This window comes from Spermophilus citellus (assembly GCF_964194105.1).
Source record: "Spermophilus citellus genome assembly, chromosome: 3".
In the NCBI taxonomy this organism is placed as follows: Eukaryota; Metazoa; Chordata; class Mammalia; order Rodentia; family Sciuridae; genus Spermophilus; species Spermophilus citellus.
This window is the reverse complement of record NC_138184.1, coordinates 92938250-92960871: the sequence shown is the minus strand read 5'-3', so window position 1 is coordinate 92960871 and position 22622 is coordinate 92938250.

Below are 22622 nucleotides of genomic sequence, written 5' to 3'. Positions count from 1 at the left end.
GTGCCCTTCACCGAGAGCAGAGACAGACATAGGGAAACCACTGAGAAGGCCAACATGCATCAATACTTACATTACCTGCTTCTACCTTTTTTCTCTCCGTAAACAATATAGAAATATATTTTTGTCCATGTGTAACATGTTCTATCACAAGTCCTCTAGTGCTGTTTTCCATGATGATATAAATCACATTCCTAATCGAGGTCTAAGCCAATCAGCCAGACCCGACCCCATCTTCCTTGCCTTCTATTTGCCCTGTTTTCCAGCCTTGCCCCTCCCCCACCCCTGTATTCCTGGCCTCCCAGCCCCTAGGGAGCTGCTTGGCACCTCTAGTGCACCAGTGGCTTCTGTCCCTGGGCTTCCTTGCTTGCTAGAACCCCAGTGCATAGGCTCTATGCATGGCAGATACCTCTGTATCCTTTAAATCTCAGAGTTCAAACGTCTCCAGAAAGGTCTCCTCTGAGGATCCCATGGAAAAGGCTCCCTGTGCCTTCCCTCTGTTACCTTCCCTGTTTAGCCCTCCATGCACATAGCCTGGGACACTTTGTCCTCCTCCTTTATCATTGGAAAGCCAGCATCAGGGAATAAGAGCCAGGTGAGCGCTGGTTCCCTCTGTCACCCTAGGCTTGTTGAAGAATCTGAGCACCAGTACAGTAAATTTTTATTAAACAACTGACTGCATTAACAAAAATTAGCTTTAATAACTGAGTAAAAAACACTTGGATATAAGTCCTGGTGTTTCTGCCTCTTAGAAACAAAACCATCTTTCTGGCTGGGTATGAGCTGAGTTTCATGCAAGTCATATTCTGGTTTGGTACCCCCTACAGATTCAGAGGGGGGTTGTCACGGGATAACAGGGATCATTGAGAAAGACTGTTCCAAGGTGTATAAACGGTGTTGACCCCTGCAACCTAGGAACAGACTGGACATAGGATCTAAAAACTTGAGGTATCTCAGTGGAATTGGAGGTGGCACAGAAAGCCCCAGGGAAATCGGAGGGTAGGCCACTCGGCACGGGACCACGCTTCTTGCTCAGCAAGTGTGTGGGGTCCCCTAGGAGAGCTCGCAGGGTGCCTACATTCATCCTTCCCGGCCAGTGAAACCTGAAGTATGTGCACCATGAGCAAACTCCGATGAGTGTCATGCCTTCGCCTCTGTGCAGACAACCCTTGATTTGGAAATGTTTGCTTGTTATGTATCCAGTTCACACAGTGAACTGTGCAAACACATTTTAAAAAAACAGGCATGCATCAAGTGTTTTAACTGAAAAATTCAGAATGGCGTTGACTTGGAAGTGACTTCATTCACATCCCATGTGATCCGTCAAGATCTTGTCCTCCACACGGTGTCTTTGTTTCACAAACATTCATGAGCCCCTGCTAGGAGAGGTGCTTTGTAGCAGGAACACAGGGCTGAGCATGAAAAGTCTGCCCAGGCACAAGCACCCAATACAAAAAAAGGCAAGGATTCCACCTAGGTTTAAACTCTGGGCTGCACGGTTTTCCTTGGTGGAAGAATTCTTAGCAATATTCTCTCTACATGGGGTACCCTTCATTTCCAAGCTTATAACCTCCCAGCATTAGGTTTGATTAGAAAGGGAACTCTGTATTTCTCCAGTACTAGAAATGCTCTGCACCTCCCAGGCCTAGGACTGAGATGGACCATATCCCTAACTCTAAACAGATCACAGTGGCCAAAGAAGGAAATGAACACATTTCTCAGACCTGAGCCACGGGCTGCTCTCTTGGAGCCCAAGAAGGTATTAGCCCCATAGAAACACAAGGATGGAGAGCGGGGAGGAGGGCACCCCACCAAAGGGAATTTTCAGAGCTGCTAGTAGAAGGACCACCATGTTTCCAGGGCACAGAAACAGAGGTAGTTAACTACATTTTAGAAATTCCTTCCATTACTTCCTTGGGCCATATTCTCAGAAGTCAATGGTGGATGCAATGGGTGAATACATTGGGTAGGCTTCTGATGCAATTGCTAATTGTCTTCCATTTATTTGTACACTCACCACTGTTTTTTTTTTTTTAGTGGTATAATATATTAAAAGTCCTTATACTAAATGGATCTCTGATAACTAGGATTTTCCCCAGAGGTGTTAGCCTGATACTGTCTATTAGTTCAAGTTTCAATTACAGCTAAAATGAGACCCTGGTAATAGGAGAGAGAGAGAGAGAGAGAGAGAGAGAGAAAGAGAGAGAGAGAGGGGTTGGGAAAAGTATAAACGGCAGCCGTACCCCAGAGAAAAAAATCCCAACGTGGCGCCTAAGGACTTCTTCTTCCTACCTTCTTCTTCTCTGCAGTGGCGCGAAAAGTTCCCGCCCTTGTGAATTCTCCCGACGGCGCCAATTTCAAATCTCGCTGGTGGGGAACCTTAGCCCCAATGAGAACTAATTTCTGGGCTCGGGAGCTGATATCTGTAAGAACTTGCCAATAAACAGGCGGCCTGCCATTTATCTAAGCCCTACCATCTCCCCTTTAGTTCTATATAAGCACACAGCTTTTTGCAATAAAATTGGAATTCTCCCGGCGAAGTGTCTTTGCGTGGGGAATTCTTTCAAGAGATACATGAGATGGATCACCTTGGAAAAGTATGAACTCTGGCCTCACACGGACAATGCCTAGGTTGTTCCATTCTGGCATTGTAAGAGTGTTCAGAACTTTCCGAGAAAATGGCCACACTTCCCTTTTTCTTCCAAGAAGATCAACATCATGTTTTAAAGGAATATCTTCTCAAAAGTAATAATAAAGTGAAATAGGGGTAAATTGAAGCCAGACAGGGACCAAAAAAAAAAAAAATCCAAGATGACAGCTTCAATGTCAAATTTTGCACCAGAAGAAATGACACACTAGATATGTTATCAAATTAGCAAACTCTCTGACTCCTTCTGAGTTTCTGAGTCCCAGTTCCACTCAGCCTGTGCCACCTGTGCTTTGAAATCTCTCTGATTGTGATGGCTGTGATCTCTCAGAACAGTTTTGCAGCCAGGGCTCTCATTAGAGTGTCCTTTCTGAACGTGGTTGAAATAGGCGAGAAAGCAAGTCACGCCTTGCAGAGACTGCCGTCCTGAGTATCAACAAGGAAGCAGATAAGTCAAGAATCCCCTGATCCAGAGGGGCCCCTCCAGAGGCTGACTCCAGATTTGATGGATGAGGAAGTCAGCACCTGCAGAGCCTTGCTTGTTACTGCTGCCACTGCAGATTCCTTGACTATCTGTCCATTTTTCCTTTCTCTGACCTTGAAAGTTCTGCACAGACACTGGATTTGCCTGTGTGCATCACCTGGTCTCCATAGCAACAGCACTTGAAAATCAAAGCAGAGACAGCGGTTCCAGAGTCCATTTGTTTATGATGCTTTTTTTTTTTTTTTAATCTAAATCATGGCTTTGCAGTCCTGGATCGATAGGCGTTAACAAACCAGACAGTCCTCTGTTGTGGGGGCTGTCTTGTGTGTCACATGGTGTTTAGTAACACTCCTGGTCTCTCCCTGCTAGATGCCAATAGCATCCTCTAATTGTGACAGCCCACATGATCTCAGTTACAGGTGCCAATTGGATCCTGTGGTGAGGATTCACTGTCGGTTCAGAAACACTGAGCGAGGTCATTGGAACATGGGAACAAATTGGCTGGAATCTCATATGTTCTTTTCTTTTCATTTTCCATGAAGTTTCATCTGGTGGCCCCTGGGAAGCTAGCAAATATCTAAAAAGAATGCAGAACTCTTTCCTCAATATGTTATTAGTTGAAATAGCCTACAAACAACTTATAAAGTATTTAATGATTTTTTTTTTATGGAAGAAGTATGTGCCCCTCATTAGTGATTTTTTAAAATATTGAAATGTACAAAGTAGAGAATGGAAGCCACTCTTCATGCCCCACTAGTTCCCCTCCCACCTTCCTAGGACCCCCTGGCACATGCTGCTGACTCCTTGTGCAAATTGAAGCCACAAATGATTATGAAAGTTTAGGATGGTCCATGGAAGGCATCCCAACTTGTTCACAGAACTCTCCCAGTGAGATCACACATGACCTTAGGACCCCAGGATGCTGCCAAGGTTTGCAGCTGCTGCTCAGTATACACAGGGCCCTGTCATCCCTTCTCCCAGGCTTATCATTTTAGGAACAAATTTGCATTATGCTAATAAGGTCATTAAAGCAAATCCCATGCATCTCTTTTCTCCCCCTATATGATAAAATAAAAAAACTCCCAAGGGAGCCAGGGAAACTGTTTTCACAAGTAAGCTCTCTGCTTATGTTTGATGCTCACTGTGCAGCCTCCTGGCCATCAGCTTTCAGGAAATGACCTATCTGTGGTTATGTTTCCTCATTGGCAAGATGATCATAATCCTAATGCCAGTTCCAGGGGTGCAGGATTACTAGTGGCTGTTTAGCATGTGGTCTTGGGTAGTATTACATGTGGAATTGCACCAGTAATTTCATGATATAAATCCTAAAAAAAAAAAAAAAAAAAATCTTTCCTTCTTTCTTTATTTCTTTTTTTTTTTTCTTTTTGGTGGTAACTCACAGTAAGGGGTAAATTTTGTATCATGACTCAACACATAATCACACACATTGAAACTTGAACAGAAGTCTCAGAAATCTGTGCATAACCTTACTACCTGCAATGGGCTCTGGTATTTCTTATTGCATTCTCTATGCAGCTCTGTTACTTTTTAAAATATATGGTGCCAGTCCATTGAATTTATTTCATTCCACTCATACATTGTGACTGGCAGTTTGAAACCCAAGGTTCTGAAAAGCAGACTCAGCTGTAGGGAGCATGGACTTTGCACGGTATTGCTAAAAGTGTTATGTCGAGATTGCAATAAATCACCAAGGAGATTTTAAAACAGGAGATGGAACCATCTTTATTCACCAGGTCGGGGTCTGGATTCACCAGCTGGCAGGCCAAGGGTCAGGCTGCAAGTCTACACCTTTTGACCTCCTCCAAGAGTTAGAGTACATCTTTATACTCCAAAACCACATTAATCATAAGTGGCTCATAACCAGGAAGTGCGTCAAAATGACCCTAGTAGGGTCCAAGTTGAAGTTTATTTACTAACGTCTAGATAATCATTCTCTGACAGGGTAAAAATGGGAACCAAAAAGAGAACAATTTTACATTGTTTAGAAGAACAGAAACATTTGCCTTTCTAAGCAGGGTCTGCTAAGCAGGATCAGGATGGCAGAGGTGGAGTTTTCTCATGGGAGAAGCATTTCTTACAAGACATGGAGTCCCAAAGTAAAATACAGAGGGTTTGGTCATTGCCCATAGCCTGGCCCATAACAAAAGCAGACACTACTGGGTGTGTGGTACGGGGAACCAGCCTTTCGAAGCGGTCACATGTGCTCCTTTTTATAACAATGGTGATTGCAATGTCCTGTCTCACAGCTGAGCTAAGCCAATGATCAAAATAAAATGTGTGAGATTCGTGGTAAAACCACGCTGGGAAAAAAATGCCTGAAATCACCTGCATCGTAACCCAACATGGCAGAGGCCTCAATATGACGTGATAACCCGACAAAGTTGAGTTCTGCTGCATCAGAGGTCCTAGAGTCCCCGAGGATGGTTTCCACCAGGGGACTCCACAGTGGTTTTTTCCAGTTAGTGGATGAGTCAGACACCTGGAGGTCGGGGCTTCTTATTCCACTAAAACAACAGGTTGTGAGAGGGTTTCCCTCCTGTCTGGGGTGGTTGATCCAAATTATCAAAGGCAATTGAACTGCTGCTATGCAAGAGGAGCAGAGAGAACAACACCTGGGCCCCCTTGATGGGTGCCTCTTAGCATTTCCTTGCTCAATTAGTACAGTTTAATTGAAAATAAAAGCAATAATCATGGGGAGGGTTTGGGGAGCTTTTGGTCAAAGGATGCAAATGTGAAGTAGGAGGAATCCATTGAAGGATCTATTGTATAACTCTGAAGGATGTGTAAACAAAGCCAGAAGGAAGAGTTACTATTTTTAGCACAGAGAGGGAGTGCCAAGGACAGACTGGAGAGAGGGCCAGCTCTGAGGTGGAGACTGGGACTCTTTGCAGAGGGGTGGCTCTGGCCCTCCAGGTGAAGTTCAGGAGGCACACAGTGAGGCCTGTGTGCAAGCAGACCACCACCCACCGGAGGAATGTGTCACACAGTAGCCACACAGAATCTCTTCCCATTGAAGGAAGTCACCTGGGGGCCACATCCCTGCAGGCAGAAAAGGGATATGTTGGGACCTGGAGGAGCACATGTCTCTTGCCAATGTCCAGGTAGCGGGCAGGGAGCTATGTTGACAGGACTCAGGTCAGCGTTACACAGTACATCCAAAAAGTGGGTTTGGAGCTGAGAGTGGAGAATTCTCCATCCTCTTCCTGGTGGGTCAGCGAATCAACTCTGTGTCCATCAGGATTTAGCAGAAGGGAGGCTGACTTGCTATCACATGCCTCCTGAGATACCTGGATAGAAATACAAGCCGGGCTGGGGATGTGGCTCAAGCGGTAGCACGCTCGCCTGGCATGCGTGCGGCCCGGGTTCGATCCTCAGCACCACATACCAACAAAGATGTTGTGTCCGCCGAGAACTAAAAAATAAATATTAAAAATTCTCTCTCACACTCTCTCTCCTCTCTCACACTCTCTCTCCTCTCTCACTCTCTCTTAAAAATAAAAAAAGAAATACAAGCCCACCTCTGCAAATCCCTCCCTCCAGAATGGATGTGATCAAGTCTCAGATGCAAAACCAGTTTACAGAAAACACAGGGGATGGGTTAAGGACACCAGGACAACACATTCAGCAAGCATTAAGGGTCTCCAAGACCACCCCGTAGTTGAGGTTCCCTGGAAGATGTCATGAGGCTCAGTGGATAGCTGCATTTTCGGCTGATTTACTACAGTGATGTGTTAAGAGCACACAGCTGGACAGCAAGGAAAGGCCTTGAGCTCTGTAAAAGTCCACCTGCAGGCTTCCTGTGCTCCTCCCTCCCTGTGGGACACAGAATGCACCCTCCCCTGGCTGTGGAGATGCAGAGAGGGGAAGTGGTTCCTCCCATAGAAGCCTACCAGAGCCCTAACCCCCAGCCATACAGAGGAGGAAGGCAGGAGTTCATTCTTTCTCTGAAAGATTTGAGTCCTCTGTGGTGCACAGAGCGTGCTGTGGGCAGAGTGGGCAGAGGGTACTCTGTGGGTGCCATGTGCCTTCTGAATGACTGCACCCTGAGCGTGGTAGATTTTGTTGGATGAGCCTGTGGGTGGGGTGTTCCCTGTGAGTGCAAGGCTCCCTGTAGGCGGGGTGTCCCAGTGGGTGCAGGGTTGGTTCCCTGTGGGGAGAAGTGTCCTCTCCAGGTGGGAGTTGGGAAGGGAGGCAGTGTTTCAGGGAAAGAAAAGTGTTTCAGAGGAGCAAGAATCACTGGTGTGGGCCCTGGGGGGAGGCAGGAGTTGCTGAAGTGAGGAATCCTGCATTTCTCTGTGGGAGCCCAGGGTTCCCAGCAGGAGGCCAATGGGATGGAATCTGGGCTTAAGAGGGATCTGCAGGTAAGAAGGCTTGAGAGGAGCTGGGAGGCCTGGTGGACAGAGTGAAGGGTGGTTTCTTGGGGTCATTGTCCCCCCCACCACCACAGGCTGGTGGAAGAGGGGCTGCACCAGCAGGGGAGGAGCGGCTGGGGGTCACTGTTAATGTTGGTGGTAAATTATCAGAAATCACCTGCACCTGGAGCAAGAGGTTGCTCAATCCTGGCAAAACCCAGTAGACAGAAACATTTGGGGGCATTAATAATATGTGAAGAAAAACTTGGGGTGATATAAAAAACAAAGTGTATCTTGAATCTCGCCTGAAGGCGGCAGGGTTCCGAAGAGCTTGTGAGTAGGAACACAGCAATGAAGAGGCCCCTGGGGAGTTCTGGAGGGAGGAATGCATCCACAGACAGTGTTTGATTAAGAACTTTTCCTCTTCTGCTTTTATGTTATCTTTAGATTTTTCTTTGGTAAGAATTATTTTATAATAATCGGAAGGTTTTCTTTCTTTCTTACTTTTTTTCTTTTTTTACTGCTAATCCCTATAAACTTGGAAGAAGGAAGTTCTCAAGGAAAAGAGTCCCTCTGCATGAATGAGGACCGAGGAGAATTCTTTACTGAAATGACTCCATCTGAGCTCTTCCTGCCAACTCTCAGGCCAAGATCAGGCAGCCGGTTGGGTCCTGGGGGTCAGTAGCATGAACTGATTCATGAGAGAACCAGTGACACAGTGTCCACACGAATTTCCAGGCCCTCAAACTACAGATTCCATAATTACACCTTGTTACACCTGCGGAACTATTTCAGGGACAAGTACATCAGGAGAACAGCCAGGAAAGCATTTGCAATGGGAAATGTAGAAAGTTATCAACGAAATGAAGAAGTTTGGGGGAGAGTTAACTGGGCCGTCTTCCTTCTGGATCCTTTTGGCTGTGCCTTTGTTGCAAGGAACAAAATGAGAAAAAAGCTAATGGGCCTGAGGCCTTGAAGTCCGAAACAGAAAAAAGGACTCGTTCACCATACATTCTGCTAAATGAGTCAGTTTCCGCTGGTCCTGGAGCCATAGGGGCTCTGCAGTTTTAACTTGCCAGGAATAGGGTTTGAAACCCACACCAGCCATCAGCCCCTTCCAGGTGACCTCGAGGGGATGCATGGGGCCGGGGGGGGGGGGGGGGGGGGGGGTAGTGCATGAAACCCAGGGTCAATTGGATCTGTGTTCTATGACACTCTGCAGAAGCCCACATTCCTGAGCAATGAACACAATTTAATTTGCTGTCAAGGGTAGTTTTGCTCACAAGCCAGTTGCAGTTAAAGGGAAGATGCTTTCCTGGGACAAATTTGGGTTTTGGTTGCTGCCATGGGGCATGAGAACAGCTGCCATTTACATGGGCTCGCGCTTGGTTTGGCTCATGATGTGGCCTTCTGTACTGATGGGATCACAATGGCCTGGGTTGTGTGAGTGTGTGTGTGTGTGTGTGTGTGTGTGTGTGTGTGTGTGTGGTAGTCATCTCATTTGTACAGGCAAAGTGCTGGCCTTAAAGAGGAGGCCTCTGATTCCGATGAGAGTAGAACCCAGCCTCCAGCCACAGCTTGCCTGATCCCACTCCTGTACTCCTGACTCCAGTGCTGAGATTCATCTTAACCTCCCCCAATTCCATTTGTTCCACCAAAATTCCATTTTACATTTACAGGTAAAATAAAAGCCATATTCTAAATTCACTAATTTTGGAAGATTTTCATGACACCAACCAGAACATGAAGCATGGGGACAGATCCTATTCTCTCATCACAAAGGCTGTGATCTGGGAATCATCCTGCCCAATGCTGTCTGCAGATACACTATTTGGCTTACAGAAGGTATAAAAATATTTCAATTAGCATCTAATAAGTAAAAATAAAAACAAAAGCTTTTAACAAACAAATGCTCACTGTTGTGTTTTTGTGAAGCATTGGATGACACGGGGTACTGGGGAATGCATCCCCCTTGGCAGAGAGAGTATGATACCCTTTTTTGGGGGGGATTATGGGGATTGAACTCAGGGGCACTGGACCACTGAGCCACATCCTCAGCCCTATTTTTTTATATTTTAGAGACAGGGGCTCACTGAGTTGCTTAGCACCTCGCCTTTGCTGAGGCTGGCTTTGAACTAACAATCCTCCTGCCTCACCTTCCCAAGCCACTTGGGTTACAGGCTTGTGTGGCTGCACTTGCCTGGGTCTGAGCCCTTTTAACCCACAGCCATTCAAGCCCTGTCCAGGTGCCTGCAGACTCCTAGGTCTGTGTGCTGAGCAAGTAGACCTGGCTGCAGAAGTTTACTTTCTCACCTACAGGGCAGAGGCATGACCAGAGATCCACATAAGGGGTGCTCATTCCTTGGTTCCCTACTCATGGTGTAAGGAATGCTAAGGAGTACTGTATACACGCCATGGATCAGGGGATGCTACCATAGGTCATCCTCTGTCCAGTCCTCTGCAAACCATTTTACTGCAATCCACATTTTCCCATAATAATATTCACAGTTTACTTAACAACTATGTGTCAGTATTATTTCATAGTCTCCACAAAAACCCCAAGAGATTATCTCTATTGTGGTTTCTTTAAACATAAGAAATAATGGTGGTATTTTCCCATGACATAAGAAAGTATCAAGTTAACTGATATATTTTTCCTCTAGTTTTTTTTTCTTAAGCTTTGTAGAACCCAGTGTTGCATTGCACCTTAGTTTTATCACACTAACTTAGCAATATTTTATTGTTCTTGCTAGATTCTTGAGCTACTTAAACAGGTATCAGAAGTTATTAGTTCAAAAACAAGGAAAAGGAGGTAAAATTTCAGTTTGAGTCTGAAAAATATACATGAATAAACAAGGGAGGACCCTTTGATGAGAGGAAAGCACATTCATTGTGGTCATAAGAAGTCATTAGCTTCTACTTGAAAATGGCCTCTCAGATGTCTGATTGAAACAAAGGGGCCTCCTCTCAGGGTTTCTGCTGGAGATGGCGCAGGCTGAGGTGCAGATGCTAAATTCATCCCAGAATATCAAACACACCTGTGCCCACCAGGTAGGGAGCAAGCGTGCTGGCAGAATGGAGAGGATTCTCTAAAAAAGAATAAAGATGTGCATAGTGGAATTAACATCCCCCACGATACCTCTGTGTAGCATGCCCTGGGCACATTCATTTGCCTTCATCGGGCAGATTTCTTCTACACCTGACCTGAGAGTCCTGACCCCCAGGAGCTGCTGGAACAAATAGGCCAGGCAGGGAAACATGACTCTGAACAAACCCACACAGTAACCTCTCCTTAAAGGCGTCCACACATATATCAGGATGTGTTTGCCAGCTTCTTGATCTTTATTCATGTTACTGTCATTACTGTCCTGACTTGGTTCATTTATCATAAGCTGCTTCTCTAACAGTTGTGACTCACATGCAGTATTTCTCCTTAGCTGCTCTGCAGTACCTGTTCCTCCTTTGATGTGCTGTCAACATCTATTTGGGACATTGCTGTGCCAGGGTACCCTGCCATCTGCACTTCACCAAGCTGGATTCTCAGCACCAACGTAAATTAGCAAAGCCTTTCTCTGGGCAGAAGACTGCGGATGATACAATGGGGATGTCTATCAGAGAAACAGAGGAGCTCTGCTAATGAAGAGGATGAAAACTGGAGTCATAATGAGCATATCATAAATGAGCATAAATTATATTGTCAGTTCTATTTACAATTGTACATGGCACAGAGCCTTGCTATTACGTCTATTCAATTATTGCATTCAGAGGACTTTTCAATAAAGATTTCTCACTGTGGCCAAACAGTCCATTTGGAAGCTTCTGTGGTACAATGGCATTCAAAATCAGCCATGAAAGAATCCATCACTGCAGATGAAATAAAAACCCTGGGCCAAGTGCCTAAGTTTGGCAACTTTTTGAAAAAGAAATATTTAAGGACTTAGGAATAAATCACAATGATTATTACCTCACTGTATGATTGTAAAAATGTTGAGCTGGTTTGCAAATATCATTAGGGTTTGGTCAACTTTTTTTTTTTTTAATGGTGCTGGGGATGAAAGCCTGGACTTCACACATGCCAGGTGAGTACTCTACCATTGAGCCACATGCCCAGCCTTGATCAACTTAGTTCTAATAAGAAAAGGAAAAAAAATGTATACCAAAATTTGGAAACAAAATGTGATACAAAAACTTTGCAAGTGTTGAAAATCCCTACTGAGCTTTAAAAGCGCACAATTAATAAATATTTCCTGATTCATATTCAAGATAAAAGGGCTATTTAATCCTTTTTTTTAAGAGAGAGTGAGAGGAGAGAGAGAGAGAGAGAGAATTTTTAATATTTATTTTTTAGTTCTCGGCGGACACAACATCTTTATTGGTATGTGGTGCTGAGGATCGAACCCGGGCCGCACGCATGCCGGCGAGCATGCTACCGCTTGAGCCACATCCCCAGTCCATAAAAGGGCTATTTAAAACATGGCATAATATATATTCTTCTTTTTTTTTTTAAGGGAGGTACCGGGGATTGAACCCAGGGCTTCTCGGCCACTGAGCCACATCCCCAGCCCTAGTGTGTATTTTATTTAGAGACAGGGTCTCACTGAGTTGCTTAGGGCCTCACTTTTGCTGAGACTGGCTTTGAACTCAGGATCCTCCTGTTTCAGCCTCCTGAGCCCCTGGGATTTCAGGCGTGCACCACAGCTCCTGGTTTATATTATTCTTAAATATAATTGAAAATGTGTTCTTAAGATCATCAAATGTCCAGTCAGTGTTCAAATTCCCTTGTCCATTGGAGCCTTCTTTTCTAATCTCTAATTGGTCATTTATAGATGTTGTGCCTTTTTCTTCTGTGGATAAGCAGGGCTGCCTTCCAATCCACTTTCTTTCCACCAAACTTAGCAAATCCTGTGATTACATTCATCTTCACTAGAGTCTCTGCAGCTGCTCATTCCATCATGACCAAGCTTGGCTTTCGGTAGGCGTCAAGCTAAATAACCCAATTACAGAGACAAAACCAGGCTTAGCTTGGTTTAAAAATCGAATTGTGTTACCAGCCCAGTGGAAAGTCGCATCATTGGACTGGGAAAGATAAATTTCGATTTTAAAACAATGAAAGTGATCATTAAGCCTCTGGCTTCAAGGGCCAAGATGAGAACCACAAGTACTGGGGCCAGAAAACGGACGCTGGCATCTTCCCCACAGCACGTCCCACAGTATGTCCAAGGCAGGGTGGGCCTTCTGTTCCGGATATCTACTACCCACTGGCCATTAGGCCAAGCCAACTAATACCGACTTAGAATGATTTCAATTATATGTAGAAAAGAATATAAAAAAGCTGTATTTGGGAAATTCCTGGCAGAATAACAGGCTCAGGGATGTGTCAATGGTTTCTGTGATGTGAAATGGGCAAAGCTTCTTTATATTCTTTGGTATTTTTGGATGCTATGAGGAAGCACAAGCAGCCAGTGGAGAGCCCAGGTGCAGCAGAAATGGGCCATAGGACTTGCATCCATGGGACTGCGTGGATGTTCAGGGATGCCCTGACCCCAGTCACATGTCAGAGCTCACAGCAGCAGAGCTCAGGTGAGTCTGGCCCAGGTGAAGGTGCCAGGGTAAGATAGGCGGTCACATTATCTCAGCAACTGTATGGGGAGGAGTGTTGCTATCTGGCAATGGAGCAAGTGCCATTGGAGGGCCCATGGCAGGGAGTGCTAAGCAGCTGGAATCGGTCTGTCTCGGGGTCTTGTTCACACACCCTAGCTTTGGGGCTGCTCTTTGGTACAGTGAAACTGACACTGCTTCTTTGTGTAAGTTACTCAGGTGCACTCAGTGGGAGAAGTGGTCTAGCCTCCCTCACTCATAAATGAAAAATACTGGGCTTTGGTATTTTTAAAAATATTTCCCAAATTCTCACTTGAGTAATAAGAGTATTTTTAAAGATAAATTGTCTTATAGGCAATGTTTCTTGTGTTCAGTTTTTAGCAACATATGTCAAAGTAATTTCATTTAAGAATAATTTTAAAATTTTTGGTCTGGGCACATGTATGAGCTGAAAAAATAAAGTTTACAGCAAAATGAATCTGACCTGTGTTTTATTCCCACACTGTTTTCATTCTAGCTGGGGGCACCGATGAGAAGAGACCAACCTGAAGCAAATTAGTTCATTATTATACTGAGGACAGAAATGTATCCCCAAACAAATGAGTGCCACACCTACCATGACACACACATTAGCCACAGGACAGCTGACACTGATGTTAACAACCACAAGGAAGATTTACTAGGAAAACTGAAATCAAAATACAACATTAGGCAACTTAATTTCATTGCATAACATTGGTAATAGAGAATATTTGGATATTTTCAACACCCTTGTGATGATCCTACAGACATGCTCCATAGGCACTGGACTCTGACCATTTTGGTAGAAACAGCAGGCTATTTGAGAAGTCTCAGATGCATGTACCACTCTCTGTTTCTAGCTTCAACTCCAGGAATTACTTCAGGAATTAATTTTCTGTTTTTGATGGAAATGCCATAACTGCTTTGGTTTGCCCCCACCCTAAATTTTCAGCAGTTTCCACCTGGTAAATCTAGATGTCTCTAACATGGCCCTCAGTGGTCCCCACCTCAGGGTTTGAATCAGTGATTCTCCTCCCAGAATCAGAACACAGCCAACCTGATGAGACCTCTGCTCCTAGACCAGGCTGCAGAAGACTGCTGGGCAGAGCCTCTGCCTTCCCTGGCAGAGCAGGGGTTGGGGGTGGAGGGTTTCAGTGACAGAACTGGGACTGCAACTGCCAGGAGAGTTAGTCACATGTGTGACAGCAAGTCTGAGATCCTGATAGCAAGAGTGACTTCCCTGTTACTGCCTCCTAAGATCCTTGAGCCAGAACTACCGGCTAAGTCGCCCCTAGGTCCTTGATTCAAATAAACTATGAGCCAATACATGCCTGTTGCTTCCAGCCTCTGAGTTTTGGAGTATTCTGTGACACCTGTGTAAATGATAAATAATAAAGCACAATGCCTGCTTGGAGCACAGAGTCTACGCTTTGCTTACAATGTCATGAGATTTACAAGGAGTGGGCACTGACTGTAATATCAACAGGGAAGGTTTTTGCAAAGAAGCAAGTTCACAAATGCCAGAATACCCAGAAAAGATGTAAGAGTCTCTTCTCTCTCTCTCTTTCTCTCTCTCTCTATCTATATATCTATCTCTCTCTCTCTCTCTCTCTCTCTCTAATATACATACAAATATGCATATATCAGAAAGATTTTTGTATTTTCATAAAATATACATATGTGTGTGTATTTCTAAGTCAAATAAAACATATAAATGCCATTTTCCCTCAGTCAATGGTATTTTAGATATTGAGAAGTTTCCTGATATAAATGACTAAAGAATTAATAGGAGGGAAAAATAGAGGGGTAAAAATGATTCTTGAGAAAAAAAATGGAAAAAAAAGCCAAGATGGGAGGAGAAGGGAGAGAAGGGAAAAAGTTGTCACCCTTGTATCAAGTGAAGATTTAGCAGCTATTTCTATGTGAGTATTCAACATCACAAGCTATCTAGAAAACTCTGAGAAAGCAGCATTGAGGTGATTTTGCTGTGATCATGGGCATCCACTGGACAAGGGTCCACACTGCAGCATCATGTCCTGAGCTTAACAAAGGTGGCCTGAGGTGAGACCCCCAGTCAAACGTCAAACACACTTGCAAATGTGTTCTTCTCAAGCAATCTAACAGGTGTGCTCTAGAACACAGCATTAGACAGGTGTTTCTAGACAATAAAACATGCCAATGTCAAATGCACATTATATATATATATATATATATATATATATATATATATATATATATATATATAAAATGTTTAAAGTAATTGATTTTGGAAATATTAGAATGGAAACAAAGCATCATCTCTAGTACTGTGTAGAAATGTATGCTTTTAAAATTATTATTGGTGCATATTAATCATACTCATTAATGAGACTCCCTGTGCACTTTCCACATGGTGCACCCTGGACTTCTCCAGCTGCCCCCTGCCAGGCCCTGGAAAACCCTTTTCAATTCTGTCTGTTTTTCTATCTGCTGTCCTCTGCCATCTCTAGCACATGTTCCATTCTGTACTTCTACAGGGTTGACCTGTTGGTTTGCATAAATGATTGAGGACATTGGCATTTGTCTTTTGATGTCTTGCTCATTTCCCTCAACACAATGTTCTCCAGTTCCATCCATGATGCTGAAAACGACAGGATTTTGCTCTTTTCATGGCTGAGTCACATTCCATTGTGTAAATACTCCATGTTTTCTTTATCCACTGGAGAGCACCTGAGCTTAACTACATTTATTGATACTATGAGTAGATTTGCGCTTTTTAATTTACTTGTTCAAGAGTTTATATATATTCAAGCTCTTTTCTCTCTCTTCTTCTCACTGATAAAATGTCTATGTGCTTAAAACTATCTCCATGGGGTTACAGATCTCTGCTCACAGAGGCCACTCAGTTGTTACAGCTGATTGGAAAATGGGTTGCACACTGAGGCACATTCACTGATAATAAATGTCATTGAATATTTAAGATATTCTGGCAACCAACAGGATTTTGAGTTGAGCAACCTGTAACTTCAACCAGTAATTTAGACATCACAAAGCATATCAGGGAAAACAAATAATAATAACTTTGCCTATCAACCATGGTCCACACTAATATGGCCATCCAGAAAGAGAATTTGTTAATTAAGGAATTGCAATAAGAACCAAAAAAAAAAAATTCATATATTCCTGGAAGAACATCAGTGTGCCTTGAAATTTAGAGGAAACAAGTACCAAGAACAAATATTTAGGTCACTACTGATTCCAAACAACAACAAAAATATGTAAATCAGTTGCAGTAAAAAAGTAAGAAAGAGTGTTACAAGAAAATGCTTCCTTATGCCATTCCATTTCAGGTGGTTGTGATATTAGAAGAAGATTAGGAATATGCATGCATTATCTGAAACTTTGCCCATTCAAGTTGCAAAAATGTCTGGTCACATCGAAATATTTACCCAGAATTAAAGGTATTCGCGCTTTATAGACACCACTAGCAGAGACTTTGATACCCAAGAGATATAGCTGATTGGGAAATGATTTCAGTAACCAATTCAGACCACTTAAATGATGGCATGACAGCCTTTGAATTAAGAAAGCAACAAGGTCACTGGAAATATGAATGCATTTTTTTTTTTACTTAAACAAGAAAACAAATAGTTGAGAGAGATGCTGCAAATAAAACCAGAATCGTTTGTGGAACTTAGGGAGAAAGATACATCAGAATGATCGTCTTGCTGAACATCAGTGACTGCAAGTGACCTGGGCCTAAGGAAAAGCCAAAGAGCTGCTGGACCTCTTTTCCACCTGGGAATCTTGACTTGAATAACCCAAAACATAAACTCTATCCTTTTGAAATCTCTTTGAGATTCTTTTCCTTAAATAAAGAGAATTGGTGGTACCATTTTGAAGGGAAAGCATCAGCAATGGTCACAGACATTTTTCTTACATAAAGTAGCGAAATAGTGAAAATATCAGGTCATTATTTAATAGGTGCACGAATGGAAAGTTCTAGAAGGATTTCCAGACACACAGGGTGTTGACAGCCATGTTCTTGGTTCTCAGGCAGATGCTTGGATGATATGAGAAAATTGGAAGAGGGGTCTAAAGAGGTTTTAAAATATGCAGATTGCTCCACGGTTTGGTGACCGTCACTTCTCTATAGGACAGTTCATCCTTTCTGTATGAATGAAGGTGCATGGACTTAGTTACCACCAAATCTCAGCTTTAGAAAAGTGCTGTCTTCCAGTTTCTGCAGACTCGTTTTGGCTGAGAAGTTAGATTAAAAGAAGATATTCGCGCTTCACAGACACCACCATGAAAAGCAGTGAATTTATTTTAACCTGCAAATGTCGTGAGTAATATTGGCTACCAAGTGTCCCTAACTTGATTAAACAGAAGATTATTTCAGAAAGGAGGGAACGATGCTGCTTTTTGGAGAAGGGAGACATGAGAAGAGACGTATTAAGTGGGTTAAACTGAACAGAAAGAAAGTAAATTGGTTGATTCAAAGTGCAGAGTGAAGATGAGCTTTTTTTTCTTAAGGATTTTTTCATTTTCATTGGTCGTTTAATTGTCAACGATGAGAGGTAGTACAAAGCCAGCTACGCATATCGTTTCAAAGTCAATTGAGAATCCCTCTTGCTTACAAAAGCCTTTGCACCCTTTAAAAGAGTTATTTCCAGGTACTGGTAATAAGTATATTGCAATTGCAATTGTATTTTCTTCATCTGCTCTTGAGCGTCTTCATATGTTTTTTCCCCAACTTTCAAGTAGAAAAAGCAGCAAGTTCATTGATTGACAATTATTATTTGTTATAAAAGAGAAAAATTTATGATATTTAATCAATTCAACTACTATCAAATATAGGAATGAAATTTTAATACCATTTAGCATTAAAGCTTTTATTATTTTTACCTGATTATAGAGCAATCTGAGGTAATGACCTAATTATATTGATATCTATCTTTAGAGTCTATGTACATCTAGTTTATATTAATCTACATACTTTGTTTGTATCTAATCTCTAGGTAATCTAAGGATTACAGACAAATCTGTACTAATCTGTTAATCTGCAACTAATCTATTATATCTAATCTATAGGTGATAGATACATATCTGTTAATCCTTCTAAGATACTTTATCTTTAATCTACAAATAGATATACTTAAATAACTAATTTGTCCACATAAATTGAAATTAGCACAAGTAGAAAATTCTACCTTTCTATATATTACTTGTTAAAGAAATATTGATTCACTAAGAATATATTTTATGCATAATTTCTCATAGTTCAAACGTCAAGATTGCTTTTCACTTTTAAATTTTTCTCTTAAATTTGGGATAGGGTATATTTGGGGCTGATTAGAAAAGAAAATTGTATAAATATTAACAGGATTCTTACATACTACAGACTTTATTTTAGAATTGTTTATTGCTATGTTTGAAAAAAATCCTTAACCGAGTGGCTCAAAAGAACAATGTCCATTTTCCCCATTTCATTCCACTTGAGAGGGGCTGGAAGGGGCTTGGTCATCTCTGCTCCTCTGGGCCTCGGCCAGGTGGTGGGAGGCTAAGGATTGGCCCATGGGTTCCCTTATGTGCATTCCAGGGAGATGCTAATGTCACCCTCACCTCAGCTGGGTCTTTCCAAGTGGACCCTGGGCTCCTAGAGGGAGTGGTGGTTGGATTCCAAGCATGAGGGACCCAGATGACCAAGCAGCAGCTGAATTGCCTTTTCTATGCTGAAACTGTTGACCCCAAGCCTCACTTCTGATGCATTCCCATCCTCAGGACAGTCAAGAAAGCTTACTTGGCTCCAGAGGGGCAGGAAAAAAACAAAACAAATAAACAAAAACATTCCAAATTTTGGGAAGAGAACATTGTGACCATTTTTGGAAAACACAATCTTCCATATTGACTATAGCTGTTATTTTTAGAGTTAATTTTCATCACATAAATCATGAAAGCGGCAGAGTTGACACTGATTCTAGAAATGGGCAGAAGACGTTACGTTATTCAGGTAAGGCGTGCCGAGGAAGAGCTGTGGTCTTCACTGCAACCTGGACCCATGTTCTGACTGGGGAGGCCACTGCTCGGACAGCCCAGAAGTTGTGCCCCTCATTCCTTCAAGGACTTTTTTTGCTGACTTAACTAATAATAAACCTGCTGAACCAAGGAAAGTAGCACTTTTGTGGTTGGTGATTTGACAAGAAATGAACATTTAATAAGCACAGAACTCACTTTTCCAGCTCTGGGAAATGGAAGAGGCCGGGTCAGTAGGGGGAAGAGGTTCAGAAGCCTGGGATGAGGTCTCATTTCTCTATCCCATGCACCTCTGTGCCCTGAATTCCAAGGATGTGAACATATGCCCTCACCTTCCAGGTGGCAGGGCTGCAGGAGAGGAGGGAGTCTCCCTCTGGCTCCCAGGTCACAGGGGGCATGACCCTTCGTATTCGTCATGTATGGTTTAGCTTTCTGTTTTCTAAAGCTTGGACATCTGGGCCTTGCTGGGCAGAAAGGAACTGCCCTTCCCAGGTCTAGATAATTCTTAAAGCAAGCGGAGAATGGAGCTCCATTTACATCTGAGCTGGCTAACCAGCTCCAGGCCTCTACCATCTGCTCTCTGGGGGGTCCCTTACCCTGGGCCATTTTGCCAGTCCTAACCAAAGAGCCCACTGAAGTCATCAAACCAGTTGGCCAACCCGCTCCTCCACCTGCCTTCTTGCTTCCCCTAGAGCTACCATGAAGCCTCTGGGCCAGCTTGGCCTCTCCTGACTCTGCATCCAAGGACGTGATCTGTGTGGATCCTGAGGCTGCACATCCTTCCCTTCGAGAACTGAGCATCACAAAGTCTCCGTTCTGTGATGGTGGGACTGCTGCTCTCATGGTACCTGAATAATGATAAAAAACTATACTCTAAATCACTCTTTAAATAGAAACCTCAAATCAGCAGAAATGGTCAAGCAATTGTCTCTTAACTCACTATAATAAGAAAAAAAAAGAGTTAGTGAGTCTGGGCGTATAACTCGGTAATAGTCATCAGGAGACTCAGGATTGTTCCTTTGTCTTTGACTTTGTGGGTCAGAATTTCAGGTGGAACATATTAATTTATTTTCAATAGCTCTGTTGCCAAAGTTGGTAACCAGTGAGGCATCAGCCAAAAGGGCACCAGTTAGACACCTTTTGATGAGGTTCTAACTTTAAGAAATGACCTTGGAGACCAGGATAGTAGGAAGAAATCCCAAAGGCAGAAATGACCCTCCATTTCTCCACTGGTCAGAGAGGGGGGCCTAGAGCTTCTATTTAATAGTGCCCACGTGCATATGATACAGCCTCAAGCAGCTAAGGCAGATGTCTCTGGATTTCCAGTAAGAATTATTCACAAATGTGATCCATCCCCTGACCTAATAATTCTTATTCTACCAAAAAGAAAAATATACATATTTGTCTCAAAGAACTTTCACTGGGGAGCATGAAGCATAAAAAACTGGGGCAAATTTATGTTTCATTCATGGAGAAAATAAATTAATATATTGTCAGTCACAAGAACAGAATTAAGACACATCTCCCCATGTGATCCACGGGAGATAAATTGGTTCCTAGAAGATAGAATAAATCCACACCAGTCTCTGAATTCCAGGATGAACATGTACACATTTCTTTAGATATCTCATCTCCCCAATTCCAACAGGAAATGACTCTTGCTTCACCTGTCAGCCAGAAAATTATAGGTTTCAAAATAGCTCTTCTTTTTGCAACGATTTACAACCACCATGCGAGACTCGAGTTTGTTTGTTACTTGGCCAAGTGTTAGTTGAGTTAAAAATGTGTTAATTACAAGCATCAATAAAGTAGGAACACATTGAATGCAGAGGAATCCCTAGTTGGTTATTTCCTGGGATAATTTCTAGAAGTAGACTTTCTGAGTTGAACATTTGCACAGCCTTTAAAATGCTGGAGTGGTTTGGCCATTTTCTTTCATGAAGGGTGTACCCACTGCCACCAAGGTAGCTGTGGGCATCTGAGCCTGGTGCCCCACACCTGCACATTCTCAGGCAGGTGCCTCTCTCTACAGCGAATGCCATCCTGGTCACACCTTAGCAAGAGTGTAACCCCACAGGTTCCAAACATAGATGGTGGCCACCAAAGTTTACATGGTCAGGAGCCACCAGTATAGGTACAGGCTCGAAGTCTACCCTCACTGTCGGCCAGGATGCTGGCATTCCTTCCAGAGGGGAAAGGAGCCAGTGGCAAGCTGGTCCTGCAGGAGAGCTTGGGAAGAGAGAGACTGGAGCAGAGCTCTTGCTTTCTCCCACTCACGACCAGCTCAGCTTAACAGGAAGTCAAGAGCCTGTGACAAGAGGACAATTCACTTCTCACCATGAGAAACCTTCTTTTCAAAGGATCACCTTAAAGATAAATAAAACAGACTTTTTTGAAATCACAAACTTATCAAGAAACAAAAATCAAGAAGAAACAAAGCATAAAAAGTCCAAGGGGACAGGGTATGCAGAGGAAAAGTCCATCCCAGCTCAGGGGCCCACCCCCGCCACGATCTTCTCCCTGAAGCACACCATGCGTGGACAAGCACACCTGGGTCATCCTTGCACACCTGGTGAGTGTCCCCACTGAGAACACATGTGACTCATGACCATTGGGACAAACAGAACAGCAGCCCAGCCTTCTCCTGTCTTCGTCCGCCTTCCTTCACCCCAACAGAGGTCCCGGGTCTGTGTTTGCACTTTACTTCAAGGACTTTGTAGAGTGAGCATGTGCTTTGGTGGTTCTGGATTGTCTTCACTCAACATTGTGTCTGTTAATTGTTCATTTTATACATTATTTTATGTGTAATTTTAGATTTTGCATTCTCAGTATTGGAGAGTCTATTATCATATATTATGGGTTTGTGTGTGTGTGTGTGTGTGTGTGTGTGTGTGTGTGTGAGTAATATGGTTTTGTTTACTCAACCTTTGGATATTGGAGCTGTTTCTGACTCTTTCAACTACTGCTGTTTTGAACATTCTAGTTTGTGGATTTTGGAAAAGAGTATGCACAGAGTTCTGTTGAGTGTATGTAGGGGTGGTGTTGATGGATCAGAGCCCATACCCATGTTTACCTTTGGTCAATAATAAGCTTTTTGGTTGGTAGTACTAAACAAATTTATGAAGTGATTGCATTGATTTCAATATTCTGAATTTTATGTTTTAATCATTTGTAACATCTAATCTTACCAACCATTCTCTTGAGTAAGCCTATTGCCTGTTAGATTTTATACATTTGTCTTAGGTATGTAGCTTTCCTGGAGAGAAAAGAGAGAGAGAGATGGGGAGGGCGGGGAGAGAAGAAGAAGAGGAGGAGGAGGAGGAGGAAAGGGAAAGGGGGAGAAAGAGGAAGAGGAGAAGGAGAGGGAGAGGAAGAGAGAGAGAGAGAGAAGGAGAGAGAGAATGAGAAGAAGAGAGGTTAAACCCCCTCTTTAGAGGAGGCTGAAGGTTTTTATGTTCATCTTGAGCCAAGTTGCCTGGGTTCACAT